This window comes from Odocoileus virginianus, chromosome 1 (genome assembly GCF_023699985.2).
Source record: "Odocoileus virginianus isolate 20LAN1187 ecotype Illinois chromosome 1, Ovbor_1.2, whole genome shotgun sequence".
NCBI classification, from domain to species: domain Eukaryota; kingdom Metazoa; phylum Chordata; class Mammalia; order Artiodactyla; family Cervidae; genus Odocoileus; species Odocoileus virginianus.
Genome location: NC_069674.1, coordinates 50353072 through 50370606, shown reverse-complemented (window position 1 = coordinate 50370606; position 17535 = coordinate 50353072). Strand labels below are relative to the sequence as shown.

Here is a 17535-nt window from a genome sequence, read left to right as displayed (position 1 = left end):
ACGTCTACTCCTTGGAAGAAAAGTTATGACCAACCAAGACAGCATATTAAAAAGCAGAGACTTTACTTTGCCAACAAATGTCCGTCTAGTCAAGGATATAGTTTTTCCAGTGGTCATGTATGGATGTGAGAGTTGGACTATAAAGAAAGCTGAGCACCGAAGAATTGATGCTTCTGAACTGTGGTGTTGGAGAAGACTCTTGAGAGTGTCTTGGACTGCAAGGAGATCCAACCAGTCCATCCTAAAGGAGATCAGTCCTGAGTGCTCATTGGAAGGACTAATGTTGAAGCTGAAATTCCAATACTTTGGCCACCTGATGCAAAGAGCATTAGACTCATTAGAAAAGGCCCTGATGCTAGGAATGGTTGAAGGTGGGAGGAGAAGGGAATGACACTTGATGAGATGGTTGGATGGCATCACCAACTCAGTGAACATGAGTTTGAGTTAACTCCGGGAGTTGGTGATGGACAGGGAGACCTGGCATGCTGTGGTCCATGGGGTCTCAAAGAGTTGGACACGACTGAGCAACTGAACTGAACTGAACTGAACTGAAGGCACTGCATTTGGGGATGGCTTATGAATACCACAAGAGAAAACTGGTACCCTGTTTCAATCACCACCATGATGGAGATCCTACTCACCTTCACCTCTCTGTCTCCAAGTGCTTTTCTCTCCCCAAGCTTCAGGTTCAGCCTGTGCCAAGGAAAGCTCTGCATGGTTTCAGTGAATCACTGTCTGCCCTGCTGATCATCCTGTAAATAAACTGGCTTCCCTTGGTCAGGTTTCTACCCCTGGGCCAGCTGGAAAGGTCACTGGCTAAAAGACCTGTAGAAGGGAACTATAGGAATGCCTGGCATTTTAAGGCCTATAATAGACAGTTTTGTTTTTGTTGTTTAGTCACTAAGTTGTGTCCAACTCTTTTGAGACCCCATAGACTCTAGCCTGCCAGGTTCCTCTGTCCATGGGATTCTCCAGGCAAGAATACTGGGATGGGTGGCCATTCTCTTCTCCAGGGGATCTTCCAGACCCAGGGATTGAACCCATGTCTCCTGTGTTAGCAGGCAGATTCTTTACCATCTCTTCACCTGGGAAGCCAGATCACTTCATAGATACATCATAATCTACTGAATCATTACCTCGTTCAGCATTTAGGCTATTTGTAGAAACTTTCTTTTCTTCCCCCATCCCTCCTTCCCTCCGTTCTTCCTTCCTTTTTTCCTTCCTTCTTTCTTTGCTATTTTAAGTAATGATAAAACAAACATCTTTTGTTATAAAGCTTTGTTCCCTAAGAAAAATATTTCCCTAAAAATGGAATTACACTGTCAGTGGATGAACTGTTTCAAGTCTCTTGAAGTGTACTGCTAAAAGATGTCCAGGATGTCCATATCACTTATCTTCTTAATGATGGATGTAATATAGTTTATGTATATATATATATATATCACATCCTAACCAGCCATGAATTGTTAAATTCTTGAAAAATCATTGTTATTTTGATGGTTTGAAAATGGTAAAGTCTTATTTCAATCTGCATTTCTTTCATGTATGAAGTTGAATATTTCTTCTTTTCTCCCAACTATTACTTTATTTATATTACTATGCTTAAGTTGGGCTTCCTTGGTGGCTCAACTGGTAAAGAATCTGCCTGCAATGTGGGAGACCTGGCTTTGATCCCTGGATTGGGAAGATCCCCTACGGAAGGGAAAGGCTACCCATTCCAGTATCCTGGCCTGGAGAATTCCATGGACTACAGTCCATGGTGTCGCAAAGAGTCAGACAGGACTGAACAACTTTCGCTTTCACTTTCATGCTTGAGTTACATAGAAAAGAATAACACTGAACCTTCCACACTGGTCACAAATTCAGATCTCTTCTGTGAACTCAGCAAATCAAGTGAAATAACTGGATTTTTTTTTTTTAAGTTTTAAAATGAAGCCCAGAGAAATTTAAAAACCATGCTCTTGACACATTTTCCTTTCAAAATGTACCTAAAACACTTTTTCACTCTAATAGTGAAAAAGCCTACCATAGCCTACCATGTAGCTGCAAGTAGACTATTCTGCCTCAAGATATAAATATAGGGGGAAAAATAACAGCATCTGTATAATATTCTCTCTACACACTGTTGTTGGATGGAAAATAGAAAATTTTTAAAAAGAGAGAAAGATTCCATCATAGATTCTCATAACCTCTCATTCCACAGTTCGTGAATCTGACTCTGATGCTAAGGTGACCACGTATGTAAGTAGAGTTTTGTTTCCAGAGAAGGAGACCTGGGAAAAGATGGATTTATCTCTTTTTCTTCAAGAGTTATCAGATGGTTCATGCTCCTCCTCAAAGCCATCACTTTCTCGAACTAGAGCACTTTTCAGGGTCACATAGCCTTCCTTATAAAATTGGCTGTCTTCAGTGGCAAACTCATAAATCCATCCCAGTTTGCTATTGCAGTTTTAGCAGCTCACTTTTGAACCAAGTGATGACTAGAGAGCATGACCCAGTCTTGAAATTCACAGGTTATCTACCTTGTTATAAAGAAATGCTCTGCATCACAATACTGTAAAGTAATTATCCTCCAAGTAAAATAAATAAATAAATATTTTTTAAAAAAAGAAATGTTCTGCTAGTGGCGCCTGTGAATTGCATGGGGATGAATTCTGAGCAGTTGGTCAGGATTGTATCAGTTTGCACAGGAAAACAGACGGGTACCACTGATATCAAGGAAAATCCTGCCCATTGTTGAAGCTCTACCCTACATGGCTGTGAGATCATGACTGCCAATGACTCTTTGCTCCCCAACTGGGATAAAGCCTTGAACATTTTTTCAAATGTGTCTGTACCATTTCTATTTTCTTTTTCGTGATTTGTCAGTATATACATGGAAGTTCTTTGTGGCTTAAAAATGTCAATATAGGAGGAAGTTTCATTGTAAAGAATCTGCCTGCAATATGGGAGACCTGGGTTTGATCCCTGAGTCAGGAAGATCCTCTGGATAAAGGGAATGGCTACCCACTCCAGTATTCTTGCCTGGAGAATCCCATGGACAGAGGAGTCTGGTGGGCTACAGTCTATAGAGTCTCAAAGAATCTTCCCCACACCCTACTGTAGGTTACTCTGTATTTCCCCAGAGGATTCTTCGAAGGCATTTTTCTATGATTAGCATTAACAACCAAATCACTCACTACTCCTTTTAAACCTGAAAAAATGCCATTATTTCTCTAAATCTTAATGATTTTTTAAGGCTCTGTGCTCTCCACTCATGTGATGGTTAATTTTATGTGTCAACTTGACTGGGCTAAGGAATGCCCAGATAGCTGGTAAAATATTATTTCTGGAAGAAATTAGCATTTGAATCAGTAGACTGTGTAAAGAAGAGATTAGCATTTGAGTCAGTAGACTATGTAAAGAAGATTGCCCTCACCAAGGCAGGTGGGTGTCACCAAATCCGTTGAGGAACTGAATAAGACAAAAAGCTGGAGGAAGGGGGAAATCACTTTCTTTCCTTGGGCTGGGACATCCATCTCTTCCCTCCCTTAGACATCCAGGGCTCCTGGCTCTGCAGCCTTTGGATTCAGACTAAATCACCCCAACAGCTTTCCTGGTTTTCAGTCTGTAGACAGCAGATCAGACTGTGACATTTCTCAACCTGCTTATTCACACGAGCAAATTTCTATAACACGCCTCCTCTTACATGTGCATACGTACATGCTAAGTCACTCAGTTGTGTCTGACTCTTTGTGGCCCCATGGACTGTAGCCCGCCAGGCTCCTCTGTCCATGGGATTCTGCAGGCAAGAATACTGGAGTGGGTTGCCATTTCCTTCTCCAGGGGATCTTCCTGAGCCAAGGATCGAATCCACACTTCCTGCATTGGCAGACGGGTTCTTTGCCACGAGCACCAAAGAAGCCCCTCCTCTTATATATATCTCTATATATCCTACTGATTTTGTTCCTCCAGAGAACCCTGACTAGTACAACCCAGTACCACCAGTATATCAACTCCCTACAGGCCCAAAACATAAGACTGTAAGGTCAAACTGCAAAGCAAAATCTTGGTAGAAAATTTGGTTACTTTATCAAAGGTTGGTGTTTTCGAATGACAATATACCTTCTAGAAAAGAGAGTGTCCCTGAAGCCAGTTATTTAATATTTAAGAAAACCTGATTTTTCATTTTAAAAAATGGCGAAAAGCCAGGCAGTGGAGCGATAAGGAAGCAAGGTGAACACCCGCTATACCATTTCCCACCCATCCAGCAGATCACAACTGGGAAACATCAACACCACCAAGTGGGGCAGGTGTTTCCAGGGACCTCAGTTATGACTGAAAGTACCCCTGACTTCACAGTCACAATTCATAATAATCCACCATGTCTTCTGTGTGAATCCCAGTGACAGATGTAAATCCTACCACAGTCATGATCCACTCCAGGGGATCTGAGGGTGACAGTTGGTTCTAGAGCCTGGGGGAACCTGACATACTGGACATCTGTCTCAAACAGAATAAGTGACTACACAGGGAAAGCCAGCTTGAAGGGAGCCCCCTGCTCATAGTTTTCAGAGACATATGTTGACTGGCATTTACTGCTCATTAGCCCAGGTATCTCTGAGAGATTCTGCCTAAACTACTGTAAATCTCTTAATCAAGCAGCTTGAATAAGATGGCCATGTATAGTCATGGCGAGAAAGAATAAGCTGGTGTGTTTTTCTGAAAGGAGAGATCAGCAAAAGGTCAGCCCCATGTCCCCTAGAGCACAGGTAACGAGCGTGCCTCACACACATACCCCTTCCTGAGCCCTTGGCAGACATCAGTAATCAATGATTGTAGATGATCACTGCCAAGACAGGTCTCCGAATCTATTTCAGGGCAGGGAGCCACTACCTGTCCTTCAGCTTTAATTCTCCTAAAGAAACTTGGCCATCTCTGGCCTAGTTTCCCCAATTCACTGGGGACAGCATACTAAGTATTTTTAGCTATATTTCCTGCTTTTCTGCCAGGAGCCTCAGATTCCAGCTCCCCTTTCTCAAGGCACCCTTTGTGCCCTTCACTCTTTGTGACTCTCCATGGTCACAACTTACCCACAAGGCACTGGCAGAGCGAGGGAAGACATTTGGTGTATTTAACAACTGGTTCAGCTCAGGTGCTCATCAACCAGAATGGCTCCCTGCCCACAACCAACCAGGAAGACAGCCCTACTGAGGTGCCAGTTACCTTGGAGAAGCATGGCAGGCCGCCAGAGCGCTGGTATTTTCAGGCAGCATTTAAAAGAGATGCTGACTTGTACACTCAATAAAAACAGAACTGTCTGGAAATTCCAAGTGACTTGAATTACTGTGACTGCCCTGTCCAGATTTATGGCCTTCATGCTGATGGGCCTAGGATATTCCTTGTCCTTCTGAAGGGTATGAGTGACATCGTCCTTTCTGGGATCTTTAGCATTACTGGGTTAGCACCCCCCCCCCACACACACACACACCCCAATCCTCTAGAATTCTCCACAGCTAAGGGTTTTTCTCTTTGGCCCATTTTTCATACTGAAACATACCCAGAAAATGAGCTTTTATTTGGAAGTTTATGCACTTCCCTCTCAGCACTAGAGTGCAAAAGCATTGTCCTTTATTGGTGGAAAAAAACAGCAATAAAAGAAAAACCTCCATTGAGTAAGTGAACGATTATATCTTCTTTGAATGAAATGTGTCTTAGAACTATTTCCCAAAGGATTCCTTGTATCCTTTGCTGCACTTGGGTCCTGGTTTGTTTGTTAAAACACTGATTCCAGGCCACTACCCTAGACCTACTGAATGGAAACCTACAGACAGGAGGGCCTGCATGTTACCTTTTTAACTAAAGTTTACAAACCTGGGGCTTAGAGACTTTTAGTCATTCTGCCCAAAGACTTAGCCTTCTCGTGAACTGATTTCTTAACAATAAAGTCTTAAAAATTCAGAACATTAGCCTTTCTTTGTCACCATCACAGTAGAAGTTAATCGCAGATAAGACAAGGTATCAGACATAGAAACAAACTCTAGCCTATGTGTCACTGAACACAAGGCCAGTTACTGGTTATGGCCTTGGAGGGCAAATTAACCATTTTTTTTGGTGTCATGAAGTTTAGTCAATATGGATTATTCTTATGGACAGAGGGGAAAGCAAGGATAGGTTATACAAAAGAAGAGATAATCCGGAATATTTTATACCTCGCTCTGAAAGTTCCTCAGAACCACAGTGTGTCTTAAGCAACTTGGTCTCACTTGGCCCCTGGCCTTGGAACCTCTTCAGAGTCCTTTACACACTCCACAGACAAGAAGAGACCCTGGTGTCATGGATTAATCAGTCCTGGTCAACTCTGGATTGCCTCTGTTAACAGTGAGTGTATGTGTCCCTATATCTATTAGAAGTAGAATGATTTCTTTCTTTTTTTTTTTTTTTTACTGATTTATAACTTTAATTATAAACTTTTTTTTTATCACTTTTTTTACAAATTCTCTTTTCTATTTTTTTTCCATTTATTTTTATTAGTTGGAGGCTAATTACTTTACATCATTGCAGTGGTTTTTGTCATACATTGAAATGAATTAGCCATGGATTTACATCTTTTTAGGTATCAGGATTAAAATGCCAGGGCCTCCTCTGGTGGCTCAGACAGTAAGAATCTGCCTATAACTCAAGAGACCTGGATTTGGTCCCTGGGTTGGTAGATCCCCTGGAGGAGGGTATGGCAATCCACTCTAGTCTTTTTGCCTAGAGGATCCGATGGACAGAGGAGGCTGGTGGACTGCAGTCCATGGGGTCGCACAGAGTCTGACATGACTGAAGCAACTTAGCACAACACAGAATTAAAATGCCAGTCCCCAGATGGTCTTCAATTGACATCAAAAGTATAACCCAGATTAAAATATGTGTCCTGTGGTTTTATTTTGGGAAATAAGCTAGTAACGTTAGAAGACCTCAGACTTTGGGCTCAGAAAAACTGAGTTCAAATTTAGACTTTGCTGGTTAACAACTCAGGACCTTGATCAAGTGACTTGTCTTCTGAGTTTCAGATTTTTCCCATTTTAAATTGGCACAATACTTCCAACTTCATAGAGTTACTAAGGAGATTTAATGCAGTAATGGATATGAAAGCACCAAATGCAGTTCCTGGCACACAGTATACACTCAGTAAATGTTAATCCTTCCACTTAAGAAGCTGGGTAAATTTCCAAAGCTTAGATTATCTCTGTTAGCCAAAGGAAGTTAATCATTGACTGACAAAACCAGGTCACAAAAGATCTAGGAAATAATAACAAGGTTGTCCTTCAGCTCAGTGCTTCTAAGCAGACTTTGGAATCTTATGGACGACTACCTTTTTTGGATGTTAAAAACACCAGTTTAACTCCCAAAGATAGGAAGAACATTATCTCCGAGGAAAGAACATTGGCAACAATACGGACATTCACACATTGACTTCAAATGTGCACACACCACATTTATCCTTTTTTCTCATTGATGGAAAGACCCAATTGGAATTGGTTCTTGGGGAATCCACTGTTCCAGAAGCAACACAAAATCTGTCTTCTCAGGCCACAGAACTCCATTAATCAGCATCTCACTCCAGAAACCTTCCCTGGGACCCAGCAACAGAGATGCCACAAATCCCTGGCAAGCCTATATCAGCGTATGACCCGCCCTGTGGTCAAGCTTCCCCATGGAACCAGCACAGCCACAGCCACTAATTCCAACAGCCTTTGCCAAATTCCTCAGGACATGAGTAGAAAAAGGTACTCTTTCCATTTCATATATGAAAAACATCAAGCAAACACAAAACTATAAATAAAAGATTAAATAATTTTTCTAATTCACATTGATTCAGTGGTGAAAACAGGATTCAAAATCATATTTTAAAGCTGGAACTGATATACAAAGATTTGAGAGCAACGCAGCAGTCACCTCTCCTCTATTCTGCAGGCACACAAATAGAATAAGTAGGGCAACTGAATCTGCCAGCGCCAGTCTGGACAGCAAAAATGACACTAATGCTTTTTTTATTTCCAAGGTTATCTGTACTCTATAAGCCAGTTATTTAAAGAAAAGTTTACATGTGAGTGTTTTTTTTTTAAGATATAAACATGAATATTTCTTTAGAGAATATAGCAAATGTTTAAAATCTGATAAATCTCAAATATCACAAATCTAAAAAAAATTTTGAGTGTCAATTAAATGTTTTTTTTCAATTAAATGTTTGACATACTTATATACTCTTTTTTTTTTTAATTTGAGGGATTTGTGCATTATTGATGTCAGAAATGTTGCATTTAAATTAAGGAGTTTCAGGATCCACTGAGCAGTAAAGTGGGGGGAAGAGAGTCAATCATCTACAGAGGAAGAAAACAGGCCCCGAGAGGCAAAGGGATTTGACCTACAGAAGTCAGAGTCTGGTCCTCATTCTGCTAAAGGCTCACTGTGAGGCGGCAGCAAGTTTCTCAGTTTTTCTATCTCAGTCTAATGTCTCTAACACTGTGTTTCATATTCTAAAGGCTGCGGTCACCAACATGTTTGCCCAAACACAAAGTAAAATGCTTTGGATGTATATAGAGAAAGCTTTCATCGTGAGTTAAAGCATTACTATTGACAAATAGTTACAGACCATTTGGGAGTAAGGATGTTTTCTGCTGCTGGTGTCTGTCCTTCAAGAGCTAGGTGAGCACTGCAAATAGAGGTGAAATACAAGTATTTTTTTTTCCTTTTTGTGGAAAGAATTCACTGGTGTGTTTTTTCTATTTATTTAAAAAAAATTTTTTTTACAATGTTGTGTTGGTTTCTGCCATACAACAACGCAAAGAGAGACAAGTTTTATGGGTTAAAAGTGTTTCTCCCACAGACTTGTGGTTGCCAAGAGGTGGGGGGTGGGGGGGCACGGGAAGGGAGGGAAGGACTAGGAGTTTGGGATTAGCATATACAATTATATACAGGATGGATAGACAACAAGGCCCTACTGCATAGCATAGGGAACTGTATTCAATATCCTATGATAAGCCATAATGAAAAAGAATATATATGCATAGCTGAATCATTTTGCTGTACAGTATAAATTAACACAACATTGCAAATCAACCATACTTCAATCAAATTTTTTTTTTAAAGGTGTCTCTCCCTACTCAGCATGTGCCAGGGCCTGAAATTCCCACCATTTGTCTCTTCTTTGGGTCAAGATGGTGCTTTCATTCATTTGTTCATCCATGCAGTTACTTGAGAGTTACTAACTGAACCCCTGGATGGGCCAGGCACTGGGTGTCCAGCGGTGCAATGCCCTCATAGTATTTGTCATCTCCTGGAGAAGACAGACATTAGATGGTTATGAAATTGTTGTATCTGGTAGCAAGATGTAAGAAGGAAAAGAGCAGAGCCAGGGCTCAGTTAGGGAGGCTGAGATTGAAGGGTGGGAAGAAGTTAACAGCTGAGTGGAGAGGGACAACTCCTCTAGGCAGCACTGGCCACAGCTTCGGGCCAAGGTCCAGGGTAATCAAGAGCTTGGCGAGTTTCAGGAACTGTCCTTGAGGATGAAGCAAAGCATGTGAGAGGGAGAGTTGTGGGCAGTAAACTGGAGACTTTACCAGGGTCTAATAGCTCCAAAAAATAACTTTACAACTAAAGGGCATTGCCTTGAGTACAAACAAAGACACTGGCTAACTTGGTAAGAACAAGTGTAGCAGGTTGGCGAGCCTCAGTAGGGGCATGACAAAGGACAATCAGAGTTGATGCAGGAGAAGAAAGAATGATCTGAAAGGGACACAAGTAGGAGCTCTATCTCACCTCATGGACAGGCACACTGGGTAGCTGCGGGCACCACAAGGGATGGGAAGATTGACGGGTGTCAGACCTTATCCAATGTCATGACTGAGTCACCACCTGGACCGAGGTCTAAGGCTGCTTCCTCAACCATATGCCTCCATTGGTCTAGCTCTGAAGCTGATTACATTCATGGCATCATGGGACTGGAGGGGCCAGGGTGAGAGTTGAGTTCAAGTTGTTCATTTTACAGGTTATAATTATAGGGCTCAATTCAGTTGAAGTGAAGCTCCCAACTAGTGGTGAAATCAAGGTCAGTTTCCAACTCTCATGCACCCTGCTGTACTCACACTCCATGGTGGATCATGAGCTTCTCCAAGTAATCAGAATTAGCTGTCATGGGAATTGAGTCAGATACAGTCAGATAGTAAGTGCTGAAGAAATGCACGTGAAGTAAATTATTTCTCTGTATCAGATTTTCCGTTGATTTCTTTTCAAATTCATATAGATGAAACACTAAACCAGATAGCCACAGTCCTATATTCACATGAACTTGTGATTCATTAACATCCTTCCAAAGAATCGCTGTTTTGCCAGCTAAAACTAGCATTTGGGACTTTCTTAGGTGTCCAGTGGTTAAGAATCCCCCTTGCAATGCAGGGGATACTGGTTCAGTCCTTGGTCCCAGAGGATCCCACATGCCACAGGGCAACTAAGTCCTGTGTACCGCAACTACTGAGCCAGTGCTCTAGAGCCCGCAAACCACAAACTGCTGAATTCACATGTAGCAACTACTGAAACCCGTACACCTAGAGTTGGTATTCTGCAGCAAGAGAGGCCACCACAGAAACTAACTGCAACGAAGAGTAGCTTTCATTCACCACAACTAAGCAAAGCCCCAGTACAGCAAAGAAGACCCATCACAGCCGAAAAATAAAATAAATAAATAAATGTTTTTAAAAAAACTAATACTTGGAATAAAGAATATTTAAGGAAATGAAATACTTGAAATGCACCATTATACTCATCAAAGAAATTGAGCAGAATCTGAAATAGATTTCTTTTTAGTTAAACCAAATGTATTGAAATCCATAGTCTGTTCATAAAAAGGGGGAGAGAAAAGTTAGAGGTAGGTGAAGGGGTGAATAATAGATTATTTCACTTCCAGGAGAGATTATGTTGAAGAAAAACCTAAGATCAGAATTTTTAAACATCAAAACAAAGGACACGATAGTTAACAATTGGATGGTAGGAATTAGTAAAATTTTGGCTCTGAATGTGTTTTTTAAGAAGTATACAGAACACCAGAAGGAGATCACATAAAAGGCATTTCCCCAAGAATATATTAATCTGCTGTGTGTGTATGTGTTGTGTGCATGTGAGCTTCTGACACATGAGCAAGTGCTGTTTCCATGGCAACCGGGGTCCAGGAGGAAGGATTCCTTGCCATGAAGCAATCTTTTTAGATTCAGACACACTTATAAAGATCCATGATCTGAACATTATGAAGGAGAGATTTTGAAACCAAAGAAAAAATTATTCTAATATTCTTTAAGATGACCCCTAAGAGGTCCAACTATCATCCCTGCCTCCCTCAGTCTTTCTCACATGCTGAATTTATCTTCTAGCTCCAATGTGAATTTTGGCTATATTTTTAAACACATGGCACTCTGTTTCCCCAAATCCAGCCTAGCTCTTACCTTAGTCTGTGTTTCCACCTAGTGAATCCCTAGGGGTTTCTCAAACATGGCTGTAGAAAAGGACAAAGATCTCATAATCATTGATCCTGAATGCAAACTGTTTTTTTAAAAATGTGAGAAATTTGACTATATATCCAAAGTTCCTACAGTGGTAGTCCTTGGTCTGGAATGTCTGACTTCTTTTTGAGATGGTTAAAAAATAAGGAAGCCTTAGTTTTTAGCCCCACATTTTTATTCTTGGACAGGGGGTTTGCCAACTTTCCCCTTTATTTTTTTAAAAACAATTTTTTTTTAAGATTTATTCATTTGTTTATTTTATTTATGCTGTACTGGGTCTTCATTGCTACATGCAGGCCTTTTGCCCATTGCAGTGAGCAGGGGCTACTCTCTAGTTGTAATGCTTGGGCTTCTCATTGCCGTGGTTCCTCTTGCAGGGCACAGAGGCTAGGTGTGCTCAGGTTCCAGTAGTTGTAGTTCGTGGGCTCAGTAGTTGTGACACACAGCCAGGACGTGGGATCTTCCTGGACCAGGGATCGAACCTGTGTCCCCTGCCTTGGCAGGCAGATTCTTTACCCCTGAGCCACCAGGGAAACCATCCCTTTCTTCTTATCTCATCTTTGCGTGTCATCAAATTTCAATGCAAGAATAAATGACCTGTTGCCTTAAGTGAGAAACTAGAGGTTTGAGACTCTGCCCAACCATGGGGGTGATCTTCTCTGAGCTTTTCCTCAAAGATGTATAAGGTGATTTCTAACAGTGGCTCCTTACTGAAATTTTGTTACTTCTAATTAATTTTCAGAAAAAAATGATGCTGCTGCTTCCTCGTTTCATTTTCTTGTCTTTCAGGGCCTACAAATTCCAGAAATAGTCATCTTGATTAAAAAGAGTGTCTTGAGTTTTTTAAACATATTTTGAAGAGAATAAACTTAGACACTTATCCATCGTTGTTTCCTTATGGGACACCTGGATCATGCTTTCTTAACCTGCAGTCTGATATTGGCTGCACAGTTTATCACTGGACAAGCAGGAGGGTATAGATCTTCCAGCCTAGCTTCTGATGCTCAAAATTGAATTCAGGATCAGAGTCCACTTTTAAGAGTAAACTCCATTGAGATTAATGTCTCTTTAATATAAGATGATATGGGGGATAAATAAGTTTGCAATTAACATATACAATACTGCATGTAAAATAGAGAAACAAGAACCTACTATATAGCACAGGAAACTAAACTTTATAGGTTTGTAACAACCTATAAATGAGCTTCCCAGGGGGCTCAGTGGTAAAGAATCCACTCGCCAGGAGACGTAGGTTTGATCCCTGGGTCAGGAAGATTCCCTGGAGAAGGAAATGGCAACCCCCTTAAGTATTTTTGCTGGGAAATTCCACAGACAAAGCAGCTTGGTAGGGGTACAGTCAATGGGGTCTCAAGAGAATTGGATAAGACTTAGTGACTAACCACCACCAACAAAAACAATAGACTATAAAGGAAAAGAATCTGAAAAAAAAATAGGTATATGTGAATGCATAACTAAATCACTTTGTACACCTAAAACAAACACAACATTGTTGATCAACTGCTCTTCAATAAAAACTTTTAATAAATAAATAACATAAAATGATTAAGCATATAACTGAGCAGAAAGCAAGCTCTTCATTCAGCTATGAGCATTCAAGATGGGGTGCATCTCAATAATAAACCACAGCAGGCAGAATTCAGACTGTAAGCTGGGTATACAAAGGTGAATATAAGACAGCATAGTGCTGGCACACAGAAGTCAATTGGTAAATATTGTTGATGTTTATCTCCCTCCTACACTCATCTGTGAAAAAAAGATCAAATGATGATCCAACCCATCTTAAAAGCAAAACACTTCTTTGCTATATTTAAGGAAGATAAATGCACCAGCCCAGATGATGATTGCCTTCCTCACTGTGCACAACTCATTGTCCACTCTTGAGACAGGATGTGAATCTGATCCATCTGGTCACCTCTGTTTTCTGAATCAGTACCTCGTATGGAAACTGTAGGAAAAGAAAAACCCAATCTTCTTTCAATTCTCATAATCACAAGATGTCCATAGTCATAGGGATCAGGAACAGTTAAATAATACATGCATTCTTTTGCTTCCTTTTTCTCCTTCTATTTGCATTTCCTGATGGATTAAAATAGTTAAGAGTTCAGCTTGGAAAACAAAGAAGCAATGGTTCCAACAATACTGTTTTTCTATGGACTGTGCTCCCAGTGCAATCACGAGGATAAAGTTATAAATGATATGGCTTTGCTGGTAAGGCTCACTTATTTGCATGACTACACTGAATTCAATGATATAAATAGTAAAAACAAAGACTTTATTATGTTTTCCAGTTGTGTGCTTTCTGTTGGGTCATTATATGTATAGTTTATTCCTAGCTGGCACTATTTCTCAGTTTTTGTAATCAGTGTTCACAAATTCCTGTGTTCTGTCCTTTTATAAAGAAGTTTTCTTTTCACCAGGTCTCAATCGGTCTAATGGTTGGGTAGGCCTGCAGTGTGCCTCCATGTTTAAAATTCACGCAGAATCCAATCTCTTTTCACCATCAAAGTTGGAGTGAAAAAAATGAAACCCTCATCTCTTATCTGGATCACTGACGTGGCCTCCTGACCAGCCTTTCTTCCTCCGCCCTTGACCTCCTAGAACCCATTCTCAAAACAGTAGCCAGGGGGGTCCTTTAAACATAGAAGTCAGAACAGGCTGCTCCTCTGCTCAGAGCCTGGCAGGGCCCTCCATTTCACTCCGAATGAAAGACAAGTCTGTACAGTGGTCTACGAGGCCCACCATGACCAGGCTCCCTTTCACACTGTGATACATCTGCCATGCCATCAACGGCACTCACTGGTCTTTAACACACCACGTGTTGCCTATTCCCTCTGCCTGGAATGCTCTTCCCCATGTAAAGGCACGGTTACTTCCCTGCTTCCTTCAGTACATGTACATATTTGAATGTAACCTTCTCAATAAGACCTCCCTGACTACCTTGTATACAAGTGGACTCTGTCTCCTTATTCCGACTCCAACACTGCTGGTCCTCTTTACTGAGCCCTATGGTCCGTTTTTTCCATTAAGCTTATCACTTTCTTATATGCTATTTCCTAAATGTACCTTGTTGATTGTCTGGTCCACCCAGTAGAATCTACGCTACAGAGAGATTTGTTTGCTGACGTACTCCCTGCACAAAACAGTGCCTGGCCCATAATGAGCGCTCAGGAAATACTTGTTGAATGAAAGCGTGAACCCGCAGTGTCTAGAGCTGCTCTTGACACACAGTGGGCGCTCAGTGCTTGTTGAATATGTTTCTCCAGGGGAGTAACAGGACTAAGTGTCAAAACAGAGGGGACCCAGGCAGCAGAGCCTGGGGACTCAGAAGCCGTCAGGTTCTTCCCAGCTTGCTTGGAGGCCCAGCTCTGACACATACTAGTGGTATGATCTGGGCAATTCGCTTCATCTCTCTGAGCCTCTGTTTTCTAAACTGCAAATTGGAGGTGATAATAGCACCTCCTTTATAAGGGACTTGTGAGAATTAAATGTGACAATTCAGAAAATGATCTGGTAAATGCTCAGTATGCTTAAGCTATCATTATTATAGCTGAAGCTTCAGTACTTTGGCCACCTGATGTGAACAACTGATTCATTGGAAAAGACCCTAGTGCTGGGAAAGACTGAAGGCAGAAGGAGAAGAAGGTGAGAGAGTTGGATGGACATGAATCAATGGACATGAACTTGGGCAAACTCTGGGAGAGAATGAGGGACAGGGAAGCCTGGCATGCTGCAGTCTGTGGGGTCACGAAGAGTTGTACATGACTTGGCGACTGAACAACAACAAAATTATTATTATGAGATCTTATTCTTTTATTCCTCTTCCAGAGAAATAAACTCCACATCCTTTCTTGCTCCTCATGATTATTAGCGAAAAAAAAAAAAAAAATCACAGTATGTTAAGTGAAAAACACTTTGGAAGCATACAACACTCTACAGATGCTAGGATTATAGTAACAATTCTTCTGAGCCCCAGAAGACCTAGCATCATGTGGCCCATACAGGAGGAGGCCAGGGAACACTATAGACTCTGAAGTCTATCAGCTATTGGGCAACTGTCTTAAGTCTGAAAAAAAAAAAGACACTGGCTGTAGTTCATACTAGGATCCTTTCTGTAACAGAGTTCCTTCTCTGTGGCACCCCAGAGGCAGGAGGAAGGCTATGGCTGTGTTTCAAAGTCCTTCTGCTTCTCTTCCCTCTTCCTCCCTAGGCTGCCAGAACCTTCATTTGCCGCGAAAGCAAACCATATCTCTGGGAGTGACTGTCGGCCCTCTCCGGTGGTTTCTACACGTGAGCTGTTACTATGTTCAAAGCATTAAACTGTCTGCAAGTAGATTATTTACAGAGCTTCTCTCTTCCCAGAGCCGCTGATACATGGATATATTCTGAACCCCTTTGCCCTAATGCACACTTTTTTTCTCACAATTCCCACCGAGACCTTTTGTTTGCCTCCAGCAGCTGGCTCTGCTGCGTACTTAGCTTGGCTGGCACAATTCTCTCCAGTCCCTAGAAGACACAGTCCTCCCCTACCCACCAGGGAGGAAGTAAGATTTCTGCTCAAAACTTGCAACCTTTCTCTGAAGTGGTGTCCTACTGAGACAGAAAAATTAATGTGCTGTTTCTGTAAATGGCGTTGGATGATAAATCAGTCTTCCAGACAGACTTTTGACACAAGGAGGATCAAGGTATGATTACCATTGAGTATTCCTTGCAGAGAAAACAGCTTCTAATTGGACAAAGAGAAAGAAAGGGGCCAGCTGCGGCTTTCATGATTATTTCAACACCTATCGACAGTCAAAACCGCCTCATTGTTTCATTACCATTGAAATTTGATTGCCATTACATTTTCTACGGGCCTCCTCTCTATGCAAATTGGGCAGAAGAAAGAAATTCATAAAGCACTCGTTCAGTTTCTGAATGTATTGTTTGCATATAGACTTGGGGAATATGAAAATATCCTAGCAAGGAATGTCAAACTGACAACACTGTTGGTTTTTCTATTGTTCTCTCCGAAAATACCATTTTTAACATATCCATAGAGGCAAGCCAGTTTGTGTTTTCATTAGTATTTTAGTAAGAGTCAAGAGGCTTAGTGGTTCAACTGTGGGCATTGGACATTAATGAAAACCTTCTCTGCGAGAGTTTGGTTTATAAAAGATTAAAAGAATTCATCAACTTGAAAAAAAATCTTTTGTTCTGACCATCTCTGCTGACAGTTAATATCTATGCTGGCCACTGAATATTATATAATGATGTGTACAACACTTTACAGTTTTCAAAACATTTCTGCCTCCAGTAGGTCCTATGACACTCCAAAGGACCCTGTGAGGGAGGCAAGGGCAGTTTTCTTATCCTCTTTCAGATTAGAAAATGGTTCCCGGAAAGATGGAGACATGTAACTTGTCACAAAACATGTTCCATCCCTCGTGGCTTGAGTGCCTATTTCTGCCTTCTTTTGTTGGCAGATTTCTTATCCTCTGAAGCTTGAATAAAACATCTCCTCTTCTCTGAAGCTTTTCCTGTTTCCCTTTGCTCAGTCTCCTGAAACTGTTCATCGGTTTAACCAAAATTATTGAGCGACTATTATGCGTGTCCAGACAGAGATGCAACACTGTCGACATAATCATGGATCCACAGCAATGAGCTTGCTGCCCCTCTAATGATGTATAAGGTCTAACTGGGATCCCCCAGGGGGCAAGATATAGCACCCTCTATCTTGACCAAATTCCAAACTTATTGAGAAATTAATCAGAGTATCAGCAAATGGTACCCCATGTTTATCTGATAGATTAAGTCAGAGAATGGCTCAGTGGGAGGACCAAGAGCATCTGTGAACTAAAACCCAAATCAGACCAACCCCCACCCATTTGCTGGCAGAGGGCTTACTTCCCACCCACAGAGGCTCCCAAGAGGCAAAATGAGGGGGCAGCTAAAGCAAAGCACCCAACACCCAGTAGTTCTCCCAGATTTATCACTCAGATCACACTGGGAGGGAGTG

General features: G+C 41.4%; 1 protein-coding gene and 1 pseudogene across 3 annotated transcripts in view; one reads left to right on the top strand and one right to left on the bottom strand.

Moving 5' to 3' along the window:
• Positions 1-17535, top strand: part of LOC139035225 (uncharacterized) — a 72239-nt gene that overhangs the window by 32395 nt on the left and 22309 nt on the right. The gene's annotated exons all lie outside the window — the stretch shown is intronic.
• Positions 2304-2778, bottom strand: LOC110136656 (protein yippee-like 5; annotated as a pseudogene).